Below are 22,696 nucleotides of genomic sequence, written 5' to 3'. Positions count from 1 at the left end.
GTTTTAGCAGTGCACGGTGATGGCACGAGTTATATTTGCTTAGTTTACCAGAGAATTCAAGATGTGGAGCCACTCCACAGCGATCTGCATGCACCTCCAACCAATTTTTCCACGAATCTCCCAATAACCAAACAATCTGCTTTATGAAAAACACAGCCATAGCTATCTGCTCTTCTCTTAGGAAAAACACATACTGACAAACTCTCTACTTACACAACACACCCAGTAAACCTTATTACCCAATCCCTTGCTCTGCTCAGTCTCATTTGCATGCCTCTCAGCCCCAAAATCACTGCATGTAATACACATTGCCCGTAGACAACCGCGATGTCCCAGGACAAATCAAAAAATCTAGTGTGCCCCATTTCCCCTTTGAGAAACACATTTTTTTTTCTTATTTTCCTCCAAAAATATTCACATTAGCTTCTCCAAAGCAACCCTTGTGTTCCAAAACAACATGACATTTACCATAAAAGATAAAGAAATGCCATCTTCTCTAAAATAAACAACATTAACAGAATCAATGTTCTCATTATTACAAAGGAACATACCAGCTCTAAGCATGAAAGCAAAAATGCCTCGGTTGATTGCATACATAGTAATATTTTGCTGAGGTCAAAAAACAAAACTATTGTCCCATATTGTCCTAGGTACTAAACCAGAAAAAATAACCTTGGCATTTGGAAGTATTTTCATTACTGCCTAAAACCAAGTGTTCCAAATCTGCCAACAAAGTAGGGGTACTGACATAGCCCCACAGTGCAAAACAACTACATTTGGACTATTCAGCCTGGCCATATCTCCACAAACTTGTAAAATTCCCTGCACATTAAAACCATGCAGTGCTCCACACCACATCCACTCCTTTAACATCAAAATTGTTTGCCATATTCCTGCATTTAGCATACTGCTCCAAACCATGCACAAGCATATCTCCAACCACAAACACCCTGACTTTCTCCACCTCTGCCATCAGCCTCTTTCAACACAAACCACAACCTCAACATCTGATCGGCTGATCTCTACAGTCCCCTTTCCATGCTGGATTTGCTGAGAAACCCTGGATGTGGCACGTCCTGTACGCGGACAGCCACGCTGTCCATGGAGCGCGTAACACTGTGGCAGCCCTTCTACCCTTTTCACGTCACACTCTGCACCATTTCCTCATTGGCTACTGTTAAGCAGTCACACAATCATCCACCAATCACATTCAAGAACTCTACATCTAACTACTTCATCACAGATCAGCACTTTAGATGTACTATTGATCACTCTCAGTACACTTGGGCTGTTACTGCAAAGGGCTTACAGATTCATGCATATCCACATGCAGGTATGAATATTTTCTATACAGTACATGTACAGCTCTTCTAGGAATACATATAGACAGAGTAACTGCCACTTACCCTGTATGAACCATAAAATGAACTTAGTGTCATTTCTCCCATCTGCTATGATGAAGTGTCAATTGCAAACCTGTCTGCTCTCCAAATTTTTGTTTACACACACAGCTATCTAAAAAAATGTTATTTCATATTAAAAGATGGAAGAAATAACAGTATAATTATGAAAAAGGCTGTCCAATGTGTTATAAAATTACATGCAGCCAGGATGAGTATAACATGGCATTTATAACGCGCCTATACACAAGTGTTTCGAGGCGCGATGAGGCAAGGGTGGGGAGTAGAGGGATGACAGATAATGATCTTACTAGGCCAGGTGTCTTTCAGATCACGCAGGGTGCATGGGAAGGGGAGGAGGAGAAGTGCATGGGGGAGGACGGTGCAGTACACAGGATAAGAACAAATAACAATAAGTGAAAGTACGGCCAGTCGGTGGCAAGTGCAGGGTGAGTGCAGACATCAGGTATCAAGTGCTGGAAGTGGGACTGTAGGGATACAGAAACAGTCCCCAAGTGCGGCGGTTACCAGGAAGGCAGTGCAGGAGTACGACTGGAGGGGGGGACCTGGGCCCAAGATCAGAGGGTAGCCAGGTAACCAGTACAATTTCAATGTCAGTGAGGCGAAAAAGCAAAACCAAAGAGAAAGGTTTTGAAGAGCTTCCGGAACCAATGGTGATTCTCCTCAAGTTTCAGGAGGGCAGGGAGCGTGTTCCAGAGAGAGGCCACAGCCAAAGAAAGAGATCTACCACCAACTTGTTGCTTGGAGAAGCAACTGACCCTGAGGGAGTTGGAGGCAGAGGAGTGAAGAGCTTGACAAGGAAGGTATTTGGGAAGAGAGAGTTGAAGGTATTGAGGCCCCATGCCCCAGAAGGCCTTGTGAATGATGCAGAGGGTTTTGAACTTAATCCTCACAGCCACTGTGAGCCAGGGCAGAGATTTCAGTCCTGGAGAGATACGATCCCTGGGCTTGAGGCCAAGGACAAGTCTCGCAGTCCTGTTCTGGATAAGTTGCTGGGGGCAGAGAGTAGAAGCAGACAGATTTAGAAACAGGCTGTTGCAGTAGTCCAGCCTTAGAGAGAACCAGAGCTCTGAAGACAGTGAGCTTCTGGGGGAAGGGGAGGAAAGGAAGAATCACTCTGAGGAGGTGCAGCTGGTAGTGTGACTTCTTAGAGATGTCAGAGATGTGAGGAGAGTAGGAGAGTGTAGAGTCGAAGACGACCCTGATTTTTTTAAACCTTGCAGGTGGGAACACGAAAAGGGCCAAGGTAGGCCTGCCAGAGACCTGCAGAAAAGGAGGGAGCGGGTGTGCTGATGCGGAGAATCTCAGACTTACTGGCATTAAGACAGAGGTCATTGGCAGCACACTACCCCGGGATAGCAGAGAGACAGTCAGAGATGATGGAAGTAGAGGAGGAGGCCGAGGGTAGCCTGAAGATGAGCTGGGTGCAATCCGCTTAACACTGAAACTACATGCATCTTCATTCAAGTACACACACAAACAATATCATTAGGAAGGCTCCCAGCTGAAACAACGCCGCTGCCTCTAGATGAAATCTGTCTGCTTTATTTCCCACACCTTCATAAATGCATACATTGCATACTTTTCTGTACAATCTCTGCCATTTACCCTGTAAAAATAGCAAAAAATGCATATGATTATTTCGTCCTTTTATCTCACATCCAATAACATAACATTAAATATATGTTTAGTATTATACTCATTTGTAAAACATACTCAACTAACAGATTCTAAATAAAATATGCAGGATGGACAAACAAAAAACATCCAATGTCTACATTAACAAAAGGGCTATAAACACACATATTCACTAACTTCTTTCTTTTACAATTACAGTGAAGACCACTCTCCTGAAAAGCAGCAGCGTCTTAAGTACGAACAAGAACTTAGAAGTAACCTACTCTTTCCATACAAAAAAGTAAGTACAATACTAACATAATATTCTAACTGTGACTCAAACACACTAACATTTTAGTATTGTAGAACAAACAAGTGTATTAACCCTCTACCATTAGATACAGTATTAGTGTGTCACCTCACCAGCTGCATACTTTATTTTGTCATCTGAAGCCCAGTATAGTAAAGCACAAATGCAAGAATAGCCTTCCCAACTTGATGTAGCTGCCCATTGCACAATCACTCACCTCCACAATCATCCTTACCATCTTTACCATCATACTCAGACACTCATGCACAAAGCACACATACACTGCACAACAGCCCAACCCAAACTTTCTTTTTTCCTCCAACAGACCCCAAAGAATGCCTACCAAATAGCACTCCGTAGAATGCAATGCAGAAGTAGAGCAAATCAAAATAAAAGTGTCCAAAATAAGCATCCATCTCTACCAGATTTTTTACAAAAAGTTAAAACAAAACTGCTAATACAGTCATTAAGCTAAACAAAACAAGCTTCTAGTACAGAAACTTTCCCTCCTCTATCAAAATGTAAAACCAAACAGAAAGTGATTAACAAGACTTCAACCACCACTACTGCTAATGCTGCACCTATACATCTTGATGTAGTGGCAAGTAAGCATACCAAAGAAAAGTTTTACAAAAACTGTTCAGCCACAGAGTCCTTCAGAACCTTGTAATAACAGGAGAGAAATCATGCACAACCCTCAAAACCTACCATAGAAAATTAATCCTAGTAGCTCTCAAAGACAGTGCAATCCTTATCAAAAGGACGTTCTTTATTTTAGTTTTAAACAGAATGAAACCACTTACAAAACTAACTACTAAAGTACAAAAAATACTTTTCAATAAATGGAATAGCAACAAAAATAGCTTCTTAAACATCTGTGGAGGTGAATGTAGTCATACTACAAGCACAGAACATATTCTAATGAAGAAGCATATAAACAAAAGCAAACAAACCCAATTACCATACATAGCAGTGGACGAGGGTAACACCATTATGGAACAAGAAACTCTGCTCACAAATATATCCCCAGAAAACTCAGTATCACCTCTCCATTCGACTGAACCAGAACGTCCAGTCTACAAATGGCTGTGCACATCAAGGTGTAACATTGCCAAAAAATCTTTCAAATATTTATGCCAGTTCCTAAATCAGTATGTAACAATCAAAGACAAATTTGAAATATGGATGCCTGTCCAGTGTGCAAATACACAGGACTACACGAACATTCATTAGCCTGCCTTTCAGGACCTATTGCAAATGCACCTTCCATCATATCAAAATGATTTGAAAAGGTCATTCAACTATAATAAATCTGGTCCATAAACTCTACTATGCTAAAAGTCCTGCTGTAGCAGTAGCCAATTTAAATAACAATCTTCTACATGGTACAGCCAAACAACTACTGGAAGAAATATAGCATAGGTAGAGAAAATATTTTGGAAGTGAAAGCCACTTACAAAATGCAATAACTTTAAAACAAACTAACAACTACTGTACAAATAGCAACCGTCTATTAAACACATATCAAAAAGAAATATTGAAGTTTAAAAGTACCTCCGCTGAAGTACCAAACCATATGTGTTGCTGCAGGACTTCAAGTAGCACAAAAACTGTAGACATAATGTACAAAATAGAAGACAACGAAGATTCCAAATGGTTCCAATTATCTCTTTACTTTATAGCAGAAATCAAATATGAAATTACTGACCCCTTAATACTTTGCAATTACTGCGCTGCAAAACTTGACAACAACCAAACACCTTCAGGTGCTAGCACAAATAACTTGGAATTATTCTCACTACCAAAACCCCTGCAACAACTAAATTTATATGAGAGCATCAAAATTCAAACAGTGCACCCATTTCAAGCAATAATACGCCTTCAACCAAAAACCGCAAAATTACCTCCCTCTGAATTAGTGAAAGGCATTTGTGGCAAAGTAGTTCATTTACCATTAGATCTCAAAGAAAATGCACACACTCTGGGAGTGCAGCGGCCAATAGCTCAATCTTTAATTATCTTAGTAAATGGTGTACCTACAAAAGATTAAAAAAATTCACAACAACTCGTGGACTTACAAAAAGTTAGACAAGCCCTGCAATATCTAAAAGACAACCATGAATACTACAGAGAAATTAATATTGAAGAAAACCAGAGAGAAACTGGTAAATTTCAACTTCTAAATCCTTCTATAGAATCCAATATTTTACACCATTATACGATTCATCCTTTACACTCTAAAGACACTATAGATGATGCACTGGAAACGTACAAAATGTGGCAAGCCAAAGGATCTCCAATCAGCATATGGGAAAAATGTATAGAAGCACAAGCCTTTCCTCTACTCTTTCCTACTGGAAAAGGAGGAATGTACGATGATAGACCCACACAGATAAAAGCATCAGAATATTGCTCTTTACAAATGCATTCTGACGACACCAGAAAGTGAACTAGCAACTCTATGCTACAGAGTTGCACACACATTAAGATCGGGTACCCATTTTCAAAGTATGTTGCTACGTCAGCTACGCAATTATTACAAAAAGTGCAAGAAAAAGATGAGGTTTTATCATCAAGTATTACAAATATTTTAGCAAACATGCATGGTACAAAAGAATACTGGTTCCGACATCATGGAGATGTATGCTGTATCATAAGGAACCTTGGCCCACCCACATGATGTGTTACATTAAGTTGTGTGCAATATTCATGGGAAGATTTACCCGATTTCCTACGCATAGCAAACAAAATCAAAACAAACATAGACATAAAAACCATGAGAACTCTGCTCTCTAGATCCTGTAAATGTATCAAGATATTTCCATCATTGTTTCATTGCTATGCTACACTTTATTTGTAATAAGACTGTTCCTCCCCTCAGAGAAGTTTAACACTTCTTTTGGAGAAAAGAATACCACGCTGCAGGAGCACTATATATCCACATGTTATTATGGATTAAAGATGCTCCTAAATTTTGTCAAAACAATGATGTCACTGTTTTGCAGTTCATCCAAAAATATGTCACTTGTGAAATCCCTTCACAAACAACACATAGTGGACCTTCATGCACACATTTTACAATTTCAAAGACACAAATGTGGGAAATATTGTCGTCACAAATATAAAAAAAAGGGAAATACACCAAATGCCACTGTGGTTTCCCTAGACCAGTTTCAGCAATATGTCAAGTAAACAAATTCATGTCTTCAGTCAGACATAGTGTCAAAGGTAAATCCCCTAAGAACACATATTACATAAAAAGAACAGAAGAATCAAAATACATCATGAATACAATGCAATCATTGCCCTCCTATGGAATGCAAACATAGATGTGCAGTACATTGCAGACAATTCCACTGCAGTTGCACAATATGTTACAGCCTACTTAACCAAAGCAGAAAAAACAGAGCCTCAGGACCTCTGGGATGACATATCATCTGACAAAACACTATCACCGAAATTGTACAGCTCAGGCATAAAAATGCTCTCTAATAGAGATTGTGGCTGCTATGAAGCTGCAGATCGTTTAACCGGTACTGCCTTGTATGGAAAATCTGACAATATATTATGGCTAAGTCTTGGTCCTGATAAATCTAGAAAAATAGTTCTCAAATCATATGAGGACATAGAAACAATAGCCAAAAATGATCCCAACAGCCAAGACATTTTGAAAAACAATTTACTAGACACATACTACCCAAACAGGTGTACCACTTTGGAAACCATGCGTCTCTACCACGTAGCCCAAAACTTAACATACAAAAATAATATTAAACTAGATGAAAAGAAAGGTAGATACAGGGTTGTAAATTGTGAAGGCAGATTAGTGAAATTTACCAAACACAGCTTAATTAATCATATCAAATTGTCATTAAAAACTCCTCAACATAAAGAACTGTATTACATGTCCCTGCTACAACTTTTTAAACCATGGAGAAATCAAAAGAAGAGTTACTGAATGCATATGACTCCTATGAAGACGCTTTCAAAGCAAATGAAATCACTATAACAGACGTAAACTACAGTACCAAACAATGTTGCACAATGAACAGCAACACGAAGAAGAACCCCAGGCCCAACTAGAGGTCGACACTCCCGACAGTAGTCAACCTTCTGTAAAAGGAAGCCAAGAACCACTTGGAAAGCCACTAAAAGCAAATGAGGCAGAATTAGCCATGACAGAAGTAGAAAACACCATGTGTCAGTATGAACAAGCTACAGAAGAATTTGCTGTACTGAAATCACAACTGAACAATGAACAGCGTAGCATTTTCCAAGAAATAACAAAACAAATTGAACATGGTGTGCAATGTGAAAATAAAAACTGTACCTGCCAAGACTGTACACCTATACTGCTATGCGTGATTGGTCAAGCTGGTTCAGGCAAAACATGCTTAGTCAAAATCATCAGAAAGTTCCTCCAACAATTGACAAACAACAAACTGCCAGCTGTTGTAACTGCCCCCACAGGTTTAGCTGCCTACAACATAGGCAGTGCCACTTTACACCGATTACTACTCCTTCCAGTAGAACAAAAAAACAAATTAGATTATTACAAACTTTCCACAGAAGCTGCAATGAAAGTATGCAGAGTTTTCAAACAAATGAAAATGCTGCTTATAGATGAGGTGAGCATGGTCTCCAACCTAATGTTGGCTTTCATTCACCTCAGATTACAAGAGGTCCTCAAAAAAGACTACAAAGAGCTCTTTGGAGGAAAACACATTATTGTTTTCGGAGATCTTCTTCAATTGACACAAGTGAAAGATGAACCTATTTTTAAAACCTTAGGGCACAAACTGTGCCATAAAACTCTTGGCAGCATAGGAAATGTCAACCTTTGGCAACATTTCCAATACAGAGAATTAACAGAAAACATGCACCAGTCTGCAGACCTCAGATATGCCAACAATTTAAAAAGTATTAAAGTTGGTGTACTATCTCAAGAAGCACAATCAGTATTAAATTCCAGGCACATCCATGCACTCTATGGCCATAACTCATGTGCTACTGATGTCATGGAACAATTAGCACACACAAATGTCAATGGTATGTCCTTGATGCCAACTCTTGCACTAGATACCCTAGAACACTCTACTCCAACACAGCTGGTTTGGAGAAAATATTAAAATTATCTTTAAACTGTAGAGTAATACTTAAACGTAACCTTGACGCGGAGCAAGGACTAGTTAATGGAGCACGTGGTACAGTTGTTGGCTTTCAAACATACCCACGTGACAACATTCAATTTGTCAATATTCTCTTTGACAAACTATCAGAAGTTAAAAGGATAGGACGCTCAACAGCCCACTTCCTTCTTTTCAAAGACATGTATGTACGCAGAAAACTATTTTCACTAACTCTATCTTACGCAGTTACCATTCACAAATCACAAGGTCTTACCCCAGATAAAGCATTGAAAGATTTTGGTAGCACAGTCTTTAAAGAAGGCATGAACTATGTAGCACTATCACACTTCCGTACACAGGCTATTTCTAATCAACTTTGATGCAAGTAAAGTAAATGCTGATATTCCTTGCATTCTAGAATACAATCGACTGTGTTGACTCTACACCCCCATCTAAAAACCTATCCTGTTCCACAAAAAGCAAAATGTTCTAAAAGAAAACTACTTTCAACTGAAACGATACAGGATCTTACTGCAATTCCTCCAAAGGAAAAAAAAAGAAACTAATACTTCATCAAGTACCACAACCAAAGAAGAATCTACTGGTCTAAGTAACTCAACTACTTCTTCAAAGTAGCAGCACACACTCCGAACAAATGACTTCGACACAGAACTGTCAGGTCCATTCAAATTGTCAAATACAACTGGTGTGAATTGCTACGCAAATGTAGCAATACATATTCTTTTCCAATTGCCACCAATTATTGAACACATTTACTTACACAGTACAGACCAATTGTGTTTGTAAATGTTAGTCCTTCATAGAAATGCAACCAACAATCCTGACAACACTTACAGTGTTCATTGAATAAGACAAGAATTGGACTGCTGTGCTGGAATGGTCAAATTCACTATGAACTCACAAGAAGATCCACAAGAATTTCTAATGTACTTACTCCAAGTACCGGAAAACAAAAACATACCTACAAATGAAATCTTTCAGATTTCATACATGTGGAAACTTGCATGCAATCTCTGCAGCCATGTGGCACAGGTACAAGTCCCTAATGACCGCTTTGTGTACATATCGATATCTAACTGTGAATCCATTCCATTTCAGCAACTTGTACAAAATGCAAACCATGGGAGATTATGTACTAGCTGCAATTCAGATAATTGCTCCACCTTACAAATACAGACACACAGTAAAAATGTAATAGTAATGCTTTTACATTACAATGCAGATGGTACCAAAAACAACTGTAAGCTGGCTGGATTCACACATGGTCAAGTATCACTTGGTAAGAAATCCTTCACAACGATAGGTATAATCTACCATGAAGGAGACACAACCAATGCAGGTCACTACACTGCATATGTAAAAAAGAATTGTAGGTGGTTCGAATGTAATGATAGTACCATTACTCTAAAGCAGATATTACCAGCAAATCTTGTAAACGCTTACTTAATATTCTTAAAACGAGAATGTAATACTTAATCTGTGTATGAAGATAAGCAACTTCAAAATTGTGCACATTAGAGTATGCCAACATGTATCTAACTGCCTCAAAATTCTATAACAAGCAAACAGATAAATAAATACCACTGAAATCAAACAAGAAATATACAGTTAGAATATGCCAACCGGTATCTACTTGCCCCAAAAAATCTGCAACAAGCCAACAGATAGAAGATTAGCAAGAAACAAGAAATAAACAGTAAAACAATTAAAGAAATATATTGTACCACAACATCGAAGTTTTTTTTTTTTTTAATCCAGCATGGATTTTTTTTCTCACAGACGCAATGATTTAGAAAACAAATATAGAAACTGAGCATATTGCGCAGTAGACTGGTTTGAACTACAGTACTTGTAAAGTACTAAATATGAGGGTCAAAAAATACAGAAATGTGTATTATGTAATGCAATAACTCCTCATGAACTATCTAATCCAACATAAGATCTTTTCTTTTATCACAGAGATCGAAAAAGTATGGGCATCATTACACGGAATGCGATAAACCATGGTGCTATTAGCACCATGGTTGCCGACGGTACCATACCGGTACCACCATGGAGAAAAGGGGAATTACCACCCCATTCCAAGGTTGGCGGGGCGGTAATTCCCCCTTTCTCCATGGCCCTTCCCCATTCCCATTTTTGCGCTATAGGGCTCAATGGGAATTGCGAAGGATCTAATTACGGTACTGCAAATTGCGGTACCGTAATTAGCACCAAGGTCCCTTTGCGGGTCCCAACTTTAACGGCTGGTCTACACCAGCCGTTAAGGTCGGGTCCCGCAAAGGGACCTCGTAGTAAGGCGGTAAGGGTTTGTTACAAATTCTACAATCTTAACTGCATAGCCTAGCTAAAACCTCACATACGAACTCTACAAATGAAACAATACACAAACTTTTGGGTTGTGGATATTTGATGGGTGTTTGATTCTATGGGTGTGTTATGCTGAGGTGGTTGTGGATAGGGCCTAGAGTCTTGGGTGCATGGCCGAAGACTACAGCCTTCGGCCATGCACCCAAGACTCTAGGCCCTGGCCACAACCACCACAGAATAACACACCCATGCTACCAAACATGTTGACTGTGGTATGTGGGCTGCTTATAGGGGACATTAATTACAATCAATGCTCTACTAACCACCCAAAACCAACATCATACTAAAGTAAAATAGCTACTAGTGCATTTATTATGTCTGCAGACAGCCGTGTTGACAGCGGGCATGGAAAACACATCAGGGGCACCTGCCACCTAAACAAATACAGTATTTGACCCATCTCTTACTCCCCAAGCACTCCTACACACCAGCACACTCCCCAAAATTGCATTTTGCCTCTGTTCGCTGCCGCAATCCAAGATGGCGGGTGCATTGAAACAATGTGACGCACCTCACGCCTCACTTCAGCCAATCAGCAAACATGTCGCATGTCTGCGGACATGACGCGAGTCGATCAACCAATCGGTGTACTGTCCGCGGAACGAACAGGGAAAACGAACAGGGAAGTGTGTCAGCGGAGCGGACATAGATATCACTAATTGTTTTGCCTTATGTTTTGGTCATTTAAAAAAAAGCTACTGGACGGATTTATACCAAATTAACAAAAGCACGCTTTCGGGACTAAGCCACTGCTTCTGCCGCAAATTTGGTGGAAATCCGTCCAGCGGTTTGAGCTGTAGGCGTGCACACTTTTTTTCCCCATTATGTCTAAGGGAAAAAAAGACATTTTGGGACCCCTCACCCCTATAACTTTGCCTCCCCTGAACCAAACCTCACTAAAATTTGCAAAATTCAGAGTGGGCCACATACTTATTTTGCAAAGTTTGGTGAGGATTCGTCCAGGGGGAGCGAAATTATAAGCCACCCACAAAGTGCTCTTCCTGTGGGATTATCAACTTAACCATAACTACACATCCACTGTCCTGGCTGTGTAATATAGGGTTCCTGCTGCTTACCCTGTAATAAGCTTTTCCATAAACATATATTCTTTTGCTAACCACTCCAGCAAAACCATGCATTTCAGCAAGTGCGCCCAATAGCCTCACTGTGAAAAGTTGGATCTAGAAATGTGCCCAATAGCCTCTCTGTCAAAAGCTGAATTTATAAGTGTGCCCAATAACTTCTATGTAAAAGTTGAATATAGAAGTGTGTCCAATAGCTTCTTGGTGAAAGTTGAATCTAGAAGTGCGACCAATAGCCCCTCTGTGAAATTTGAGTCTATAAGTGTGCCCAATAGCCTCTCTGTGAAAGCTGAATTTAGAAGTGTGCCAATAGCTTCCATGTGAAAATTGAATCTAGAAGTGCGACCAATAGCCTCTCTGTGAAAGTTGAATTTAGAAGTGTGCCCAATAGACTCTCTATGAAAGTTGAATTTAGAAGTGTGCCCAATAGACTCTCTGTGAAAATTGAATTTAGAAGTGTGCCCAATAGCTTCTATGTGAAAGTTGAATTTAGAAGTGTGCCCAATAGACTCTCTGTGAACGTTGAATTTAGAAGTGTGCCCAATAGCTTCTGAGGGAAAGTTAAATGTAGAAGGGCGCACAATAGCCTCTCTGCGAAAGTTGAATTTAGAAGTGTGCCCAATATCCTAATAGTCTAATACCGTGCCTGGTTGAACCAACTAATCTCCCTAATAAGTTGATTTTAGAATCATGCCTAATACCCTCCCTGTATAAAGTCGAATTGAAAGAAGTGTGCCTATTAGCGTGCCCTAATTGAACTGACTAGTGTCCAGAATAGTCTCTCTGTGCTTAGTTCAATTTAGAAGTGTACACGACAGCATTGAGGTTAGAAGCGTGCCCAAATATCCATTCTGCGCAAATTCTAAGTTGAAATTATACCTACTAGTATATCTGTGTAATGTAGAATCTAGAACTGTGCCTAATAGAATAATATCCCCTCTATACAAAATTGAATCTAGAGATAGACCTAATATCATCTCTATACAAAAATGAATCTAGAAGTAGACCTAATATCATCTCTGTGTACAGTTGAATCTAGAATTGCACCTAATAGTCTAATATTATCTGTGTAATGTAGAATCTAGAACTGTGCATAATAGTCTAATATCCCCTCTATAGAAAATTGAATCTAGAGGTAGACCTAATACCATCTCTGTGTACAGTTGAATTTAGAAGTGTACCTAATAGTATCTAATAGCCTAACATCCTCTCTGTGTACAGTTGACTCTAGAAGTGCACCTAATAGTCTAATATCATCTCTGTGCAAATTGAACTTGGAAGGGTGCCTAATAGCGTGTCCCCACTGAATTTAGAACTACAATTAGAAAGTCCTCCTAAACTCCAGCTAAACGTCCAACTAAAACCATACCTGGGGTATTGCTACATTCACCAGTATTCAAGCTTACTAGAAGAAAGCCTACGCAACAGCGTAACTGTGCTGTAGCTACAACTAAATAGGCCACCTAATTAGCATATCCTAAGGTCTAGCTACACTTCAAAACAGCCTAATATCTGCAAGCTAGTACAAATAGTACACTTACACCCAGAATAAGTGAATAATATCCCCTGGCTTCGTGGAACCCAGAAATCAAAACTACTCTCAGCCAGTGATAAAGCCGAACTTATAAAGTCCAATAAACTGTAAGTTGCACTTGAAACTACACCTAACAGTGCGTACCAAGCATGAGTGCCCCCACTCCACCAGAGTTTGTCGGAAATGACCACTGTGGACCGCCCCCACTCCCCGATCTGTCTTCCCTCTCGTCCCCCTTCCCAAATCATCCCACCCTCCTTTGCATTCCCTACCATTCCAAACACCAAGCCAGAGGGGCACGATGGTGAGCCAACCACCCTAAGACCACTCCTCCCCTGAACCCCACCACCGACCAGCCGACGTTAACCATGCCTGCTCCCCTCACTATCATATGGGGCACACCCCGCCCTGCATTCATCCACCCCCCGCCTTGCCCACAAAACCCTGCCACCTTCCCCCCGTCCGCACCCTTTCCCCTCCCTAAAAACTGCATGCCTAGCCCTAGCAAGAGCTGAAGCTGCATCCCTCTCCCCCTCTGGCCCCCCTATCCTCTCTCACAATCCAATCGCAACAAAGAAACTAAACAGGAAACGTACCTGGTCCCCCTCAATCTCTCAGCACTCTTCACCTCCCCTGTCTCGACCCACCACCTCATTCCCCCAATCACTTCCTTCCCCTATGGCTTCACCCTTCCTGAAACCCCTCTCCCTCGATTTCTCATCAACTGCAACTGAAACTCCTAACCACCCACACCCCACCTTCAAATCCCCCAAGCCAAACCCGATCATCCTAACACACGCAGCCACCCAATCCCGCCCGAAGCCCGCCAATTTTTCTGCTCGCCCACTATTCCCATCGATCATCACCCACCCTACCCCTCTCCAGCTTCCACTCTCTCTGCCACCACCCCCTTCCGATCCAGCTCCGAGACCAACCTCGCCTGCCGATGTGAGCTGCATCCTATTTAATGCCCGATCCCTAGCAAAAAACAGACACTGCATCTTTGACCTCCTCGCCTCTGACAAACCATACCTGGTTTTCATCTCTGAAACTTGGTTCTCTGATGACTTCGCCCCAATCGCTAATGGAGCCTTCCCCCCTGACTACTCCGTCATCCCACGGAAGCCTCCCTCTAGAGGAGGGGGAGTAGTATTCGTCTTCAAGTTTCTCTTCCACGCCTCAATCATCAGCAACCAACCTTCCAACCTTCCATTCCTTCCTGCAAATCTCTCCTTGTTAAACTATCCCTCTCCCTGTCGCTCTCACACAGCTTCCAAATAATCTACAGGCCCCCTGGCTACAATAGACAATTCGCAAACAACCTCTGCGACTCTATTGCCACCCTTCAACTAAACCATCCCAACCTCACCCTTCTTGGAGACTTCAACATATGGCTCTACATCCCCACCAACCCTATGACACACTCTCTGGTTGACGGTTTAGACGCAATTAACCTCCAACCCCACATAAACGGCCCGACTCACTATAAAGGAGACACTCTTGATGACATCTTTAGCTCCAACACCCGGATACATTTAAACCCCCCCACCCCTATCATCTGGTCCGATCACTTCATTCTCTCTTTCGCCATTCGCTCACCCGACCCCCTTCCTGTACTCAAATCTCAACCTCCGAATCTATGCAAATACTGGAAAAAATTAATAATCACCCCGGACATAGCCGACGCACTCTTCCAGTCTCCACCACCTACCTGCCAACTCAATAAACAACTAACCCCTGACGCCTTTGACTCATGGCTCAACGCATCTCTGATGCGGCTCACACCCGCTTGAAAACCATCAACCCACCGTGGCCTCTTCCCCAGATGGTTCACTCCTGAATTGAAGACCACTAAACAACTATATAAATACCTAGAACGCAAATGGCAGAAAGACAAAACCCACGAGAACAGGGCCACCTTCGCCCGACACCTTTATCAGTACAAGGCCGAAATCCGGAAAGCAAAAAAAGCCCACTACAACTCCTGAATCCTAAACTGCAAAACCCCAAGCAAATAACTCCCCAAAATCATCTCTGAATTCACCAAACCGGCTTGCACCACGACCGTCTGACCCACTCACAATCACTCTGCGACTCACTCTCCCTCCACTTTTACACCACGGCTCTCGAAAGAATAAATACTCTAGCCACCAAACTGGCTCTCTTACATCCACCAGGCAATACTCCCCTCATACCGGCCAGCCCACCAGCTGTGACCGCTACACAACCAACGTGCGAATCCTTTAGTCCAATATCACCAGAGCAATTTCTCAAACTTCTATCTGCCCGCACACCATCTGGCTCTCCGTTGGACCCTTGCACAGCCACAACCCTCAAAGAAATGTTCGCTTCCACCTGCGCAGGAGAACACGCAAGATCCATCATAAATGCCTTCCTTTCCTCTGGTATCTTTCCCGATGCATTCAAAACGGTTCATGTCAAACCCCTAATTAAAAAACCTTCCCTCGACCCTCTCGAGCCCAAAAACTACTGCCCCATCTCAAACACCAGGTTCCTTGCCAAACTCATTGACCGAACCGCCTACTCCCAACTAAATGCCTTTGTCAAAGACAACAATCTCCTAGACCCCGCACAATCAGGTTTCAGAGCCCGTCTCAGAACTGAAACCACCCCAACCTCAATCTGGGATGACCTTAAAATGAAGGCAGACTCCACGGGATGCGCTGCACTAATCCTTCTTGACCTATCCGCCACCTTTGACACTATCAATCACTCAATCCTCCTAGACCACCTCCACTCCCTAGGAATTTTAAAACCGCTCTTAAATGGATAGCTTCATTCCTCAAATATAGGTACCAAATAACGATACTCTCCACCTTTACCTCCCAAGCCCGACCAGTCGACACGGGAGTCCCACAAGGAGCATGCCTATCCAGCCTCCTGTTCAATCTCTACTTGATCACCCTCCCACCAATAATTCGTTCACACACCATCCTGTGTTACAACTACACCGATGACACTCAACTAATTCTAAAACTCCTGAACTCAAAACCCAACTCCCGACCTGACCTGGCCTCCTGCCTCCTTGACATAGAACTCTGGATGTCCCAAAGCCACCTCTTGTTAAACCCCTCCAAAATGGAAATCATGGTATGTGGCAACTCCGAACTTCTTCCGCACCCACTACCCTGGCCATCTGCCTTGGGCAACTCACCGACCCCCTCCAACTCAGTGAAAAATCTTGGATGCACCCTTGACTCTGACCTAACACTCTCGCGCCAAGTCAACAACATCTCCAAGTCCTGCCATTACCACCTTAAAACCCTTAGGTGCATCTTTCCATATCTCTCCTTTCCCAACAGACTTTCTGTGGTCCAATCAATTGTTATATCAAGACTGGACTACGCAAACCCCCTATACCTCGGAGTCCACGCGTACCAACTGAATAAACTGCAAAGGGCACAAAACACGGCAGCCAAAATGCTACTTGCGCTCTGCCCAAGAGACCACATCTCCCCAGCCCTGAAGACGCTGCACTGGCTTCCAGTATCCCGAAGGGTGACTTTCAAAACCTTATACATCTCCCATCGAGCACTGGATAAAACCGGACCTCAATATCTTCAAGACAAGCTAAAACCCTATCACCCCCCACGCACCCTAAGATCAAGCGCAGCCGGCCTCCTAGTCATACCTAAGACAAACTCAGTCAGGTTAGGCGGATCATCATTCTCAGCCTTGGCCCCCACGCTGTGGAACTCCCTCCCACCCCACATCCACCTAACTGAGGATTTAACATCTTTCCACAAACTGCTGAAAACCTGGCTCTTCCCCTAAAACCAACCCGTACCAAACTAACCCAAACAGACTAAAAGCATCTCAATGACACCAATCCAACAAGCTACCTGATGCGAGAATTTGGCAGCTAATAACCTCTATTATAAACTAGAAGGGCAAACAGAATTAAACGAGTAAAGTAGATCATAGCAGTGAAGTGGTTAATAGGAATAAATCATACAGAAACAGTAAAGAGATTTAAACTCCTGAAATGGATATAATGCACAAGGAGTGAACAAAGTGAATGGCGTGGATGAAATAGTTAGAATGGATGAAGCGTGTGGAACAGATGAATGCGTTGAGTGGAAGAATGCATGAGTGGAAGAATGAGTATGTAGATCGGAAGAGTGTATAGAATGGATGAACATGTTGAGCGGATGAGTGTGTAGAGCGGTTGGGTGTGTAGAGCGGACGAGTGTGTAGAGCGGATGAGTGCATAAATAACAGAAGTGAGTAGAACGCAGGAGTGTGTAGAACAGATGAATGTGCAGAACGGATGAGAGTAAACCGGATGAGTGTGTAGAACAGATGATTATCTACAGCGGATGAGTATGTAGAGCGCAGGAGTGTGGATAGCGGATGAGTACGGAAGTGCGGAGAGTGTGTAGACCGCTGGAGCAGATAAATGTGCATACCTGGCAAATGTATAGAGCGGATGACTGCATAGAGCGGATGAGTGCATAGAGTGGAGGAGTGCATATAGCCGATGAGGTTACAGAGCGGATGAGGTTACAGAGCGGATGAGTGTATAGAGTGAATGAGTGTATCGAGCGGATGAGTGTATAGAGCGGATGAGTGTATAGAGCGGATGAGGGTATAGAGCGGATGAGGGTATAGAGCGGATGAGTGTATAGAGCAGATGAGTGTAGAGAGCAGTTGAATATATAGAACAGGATTACTGCATATTATCAAATGACTTTATAAGGCTGATGGGTGCATATTGCTGTTGAATGTGGGGAAAGCACGAGTGCATAAAGCAGATGAGTGCATAGAGCGGATGAGTGCGGGGAGCGGATGAGTGAGGGGAGTGGATGAGTGCAGGGTGCGGATGAGCTCATGGAGCGGATGAGTGCGGGGAGCAGAGGAGTGCGGGGAGCAGATGAGTGCGGAGAGCGGATGAGTGCGGGGAGCGGATGAGTGCGGATGAGTGTGGAGAGTGGATGAGTGCGGAGAGCGGATGAGTGTGGAGAGGGGATGCACGCAGGGAGCTGGTGAGTTCGGGGAGCGGGTGAGTGCGGGAGCAGGTGATTGCGTAGGGTGGGTGAATGTGTAGAGCAGATGAAGGTGTAGTGCATGCGAGGGGATAAAGCGGACAAATGCCTAGAGCGGATGAGTTACATAGACCGGGTGAGTACGTAGAATGGATAAGCATGTAGGATGGATGAGTGTGGAATGCATGCAGAGCTGATGAGTGTGTAGAACGGATGAGTGCGGGGAACGGATGGATGAGCGGAGCGGGATGAATGAGCTGAGCGGAAGAATGTGTAGAGTGGAGGACTGCATAGAACAGACTAGTGGGTAGACCCGACAAGTATATAGAGCAGACGAGTGTATATGAGCGAATGAGTGCATATGAAAAAAGGGGTACATAGAGGGGATGAGTGAGTAGAGGGTATGAGTGTGTAGAGGGGATGAGTGCATAGAGGGGATGAGTGCATAGAGGGGATGAGTGCACAGAGGGGATGAGTGCGTAGAGGGGATGAGTGCGTAGAGGGGATGAGTGCGAAGAGGGGATGAGTGAATAGAGGTGATGAGTGCATAGAGGGGATGAGTCCGTAGAGGGGATGAGTGCGGGGAACGGATGAGTGAGCAAAACAGGTGAATGCATAGTGCGTGTGAGGGCATAAAGCGGACGAGTGCCTAGAGCGAACGAGTGCCTAGAGCGAACGGGTGCCTAGAGCGAATGAGTGCCTAGAGTGGAACGAACGTGTTGCGTAGAGCGGACGAGTTGCGTAGAGCGAACGAGTTGCGTAGAACGAACGAGCGCAGATTGCATGCAGTACTGATGAGTGCGTAGAATGGATGAGTATGTAGAGCTGCTGAATGCGTAGAGCAGACAGAACGAGTGAAGTATGTAGATGGAGTCTATATGGATAGAACAAATGACATATGTGAATGGAATTGATCACATATATGGATCGAACGGGTGCTGGACGTGGATGGAACGGGTGATGTACGTTGATGGAACGGCAGACATATGTGGATAAAACGGGTGCCATATATGGATGGATCGGGTGCCGTAGGTGGATGGATCAGGTGCCGTATGTGGATGAAACGGGTGACGTAAGTGGATGAAACGTGTGAAATAGGTGGATGGAAAGGATGAAGTATGAAGATGTTACGGCTAAAATATGTGGATGGAGTGCATAAAACAACTTAGAATACACAGAATGGTACGGGTGAAATATGTGGATGGAGTGCATAAAACAACTTAGAATACATGAAACGGATCGGAGTAAACAGAGCGCATTTGAATGCGTGTGGCAGACAGGAGTGCATGTGATGGACAGGAGTGTGTGTGGCTGACAAGAGTGCGTGTGGCGGAAAGGAGTGCATGCATGAGGCTGACATGAGTGCATGCATGGGGCTAACAGGAGTGCATGCATGGGGCAGACAAGAGTGCATGTGTTGGGCAGACTGGAGTGCGTGGGGCAGACTGGAGTACTTTGGGAAGACTGGAGTGCGCAGGGCAGACTGGAGCACGCAGGGCAGACTGGAGTGCATGAGTGCGTCGAGTGACCGGAGTGTGTGGAGCAGACGTGGGTGCATGGAGTGGATAGGAGTGCATGGAACGGACTGGAGAGCATAGAATTGTGTGACATATATAGTATGGTTTGGAATGCAGAGAACGTTTGAAAGAGCATATAACCCATCATATCACACCACCATGCTTACTCTCTCCTTTACACCACCACTCAACTAGAACACAGAGATACGATGACACCATTCGGTATAACTGTTCTCATACCAACATCCGCCGCATACCCCCATCATTCTAAGTAAACACTGCTGGTTACACACCCCCCAGCCAGCCGTTCTCCTCAGGCCTAACGCAGCCACATTCGGTCTGGATAAATCCTGCCAAAACAAACACATGCTCCTGATCTCTCAACCACCACACCTACCGCTAAGAAGCAGCTATTACACGAATACGGCACCAGCTGCACACATACCCGATGCTCAAACGTACCTTTGACTCTCTCTACCCTCTCTACTGATCTGAACTTCGGTTCCCAAGGGCGTTCAACCTACCAGCGCCTTCAGACCATACCAAAGGTATATAAGGTGCAATATAAATGCAAAATAACATAACATAACATAACACATCAAGCAACAAATACTTACAAAGCTGTGATTTAAAATGTTGGTTTTAGAAGCAATTTGATAAAAGTTTAAAAATGCATATGTCCATTGATAGCAGCACTGTATGTACCATGTTTCTAAGAGAAAGAAAAAGCAAATGCAAAACATTTGCAAAACATGTTTAAGTGGCACTTGGTGTTTGCAAGTTTAATATGTTGGCAGTACATGCAAACCTGCCAAAATGAATCATTCCAATCTGCAGATGCTTATCAAGTCTTCATTTTATACTCTGCATTCTATGACTTGGATTTCCACTTCTCCCACTATACAACTCAGACTACATGTCCCACATTCCAAAGAAAAAACCATGACTGGAATTTTCAAGTGTGACATTTATATCGAATGGAAAATATAAAATGTTTTGCATTTAAAAATGCTTCTTTTAAGGAGCATTTTCATGAAAGTAAAAAAAATGCATATGCAAAAAGCAGATGCAAAACATTTCATCAACATTTTTAAGTGGCACTTGGTATGTGTAAGTAACATATGTTGGCAGTACATGCATACTTGCTAACAAAAACCGTTCCATTCTGCAGGTGCTTATGCAGCCCTGTTTTATTCTATGCAATCTGGAACTTGTAGTCCAAGTTTTATAATAGGAAAAATGGAACTACAAGTCCCACAAGGCAAACAAAAAACTAGGACTACGTAACCACCTACAGAATGGAATGGATTATGTTGGCAAGCATGAATGTATTTATTGATTTATTTATTTATTTGTAATGCGCCGGTAGCTTGCAAGCTTTTTGGCACAGTGACAAGAACACAAGGACAAACAAATATTAAACAAGAACAGCATATGGGACACACAGATTCAAAATGACATTTTTAACTGACTACTGATGAGTGGGTTTTAATTGAAGATGTGTGTTTTCAATTGTTTACGGAAGTGCAGGTAGGTTACTTCCAGTCTCATGTTAGCAGGGAGATTGCATGTACAGCCAACATATTAAGCTTACACACACCAAGTGCTGCAAATCATGTCCTCTGCTTTTCTTTTACAAACGGTTGCACGGATTGCTCCTATAAATGCACATTCGCATTTGTTTAACTTTCATGAAAATGCTCCTAAAAATAAACTTGTGTAAACACTCAGCATTTGCCATTTTTCATTCCCTAAACATGTCACACTTTCCAACCTCACCTATTACCTGAGTAATGCAGGTGGACACCATTTTCCACCTGCTCACACATATGTGTATACCCCCAAAGAATCTGTATACAGTACTTCACCTTACATATAAAGTACTCTTCTTTTCCAACCTCTACTATAATACACCAAACAGTGCTACAAAAATTCGCAATTGCATTACCACTAGCCCACACTTTCCCTATTCTTAAAAAAACACTGCAACACATTACAAATACATTGCCCCGCAAACACAGCAATTCTTTCATTAAAACTAGCAGCATTAAAGTAACCTACACATGCTTTTCATCTCGCCTTCTGAAGCCCTGAACAGATGCAGGAGCCAATGCCCCTCCTGGCCTGCACATGAAGATAGTGTGAATTCCCCGAGTGGCCAGCAAGGTAAGCCCTGGAGGGCTTAATTGATCTTAATTTTCTTACTTTATTGGGGTGGCTCACATGAAAGAAATGTCCCAGCATTTTTTGTGATTTGCAACCCGTGCATGCGGGGGACTGGTGCTGTTTTCCCCCGCTGCATCCACTCCAGCCTGGGGGGAATTGCGGGTCAGTGGGGCATCCATGGTACTGTGGCCCATCACCCCTTCCAACATGGCTGACAGCTTTCTGCCTTAAACAGGAGTGCCTCTTCGACACCAGGGCTCGGAGCAAGCCCTGATTGGCTGGTCTCCCAGCATAACTTGCCAATCAAAAGTGGGCAGGCTGCAGACCTGCCCACAACCGAAGGCCTTAACCTAAGGTTCATGTCTGAGTTTGTCAGAGCTTGGATGGGCCCCACAAACAATACTGCAGCCTCCTTGGCACATCTTGCTCCTGAACTTGGACCATGGCCCCCCTTTTGCAAAAACGTTGAGTGATGGCTGAACTTCCGAATGCCTCCTACAGCTATCATTACAAACTGTATCTG

Source organism: Ambystoma mexicanum, chromosome 6q, assembly GCF_040938575.1.
Source record: "Ambystoma mexicanum isolate Mex_15411 chromosome 6q, UKY_AmexF1_1, whole genome shotgun sequence".
In the NCBI taxonomy this organism is placed as follows: Eukaryota; Metazoa; Chordata; class Amphibia; order Caudata; family Ambystomatidae; genus Ambystoma; species Ambystoma mexicanum.
The sequence above is the reverse complement of the archived record's forward strand: the minus strand, read 5'-3'. Positions refer to the sequence as shown.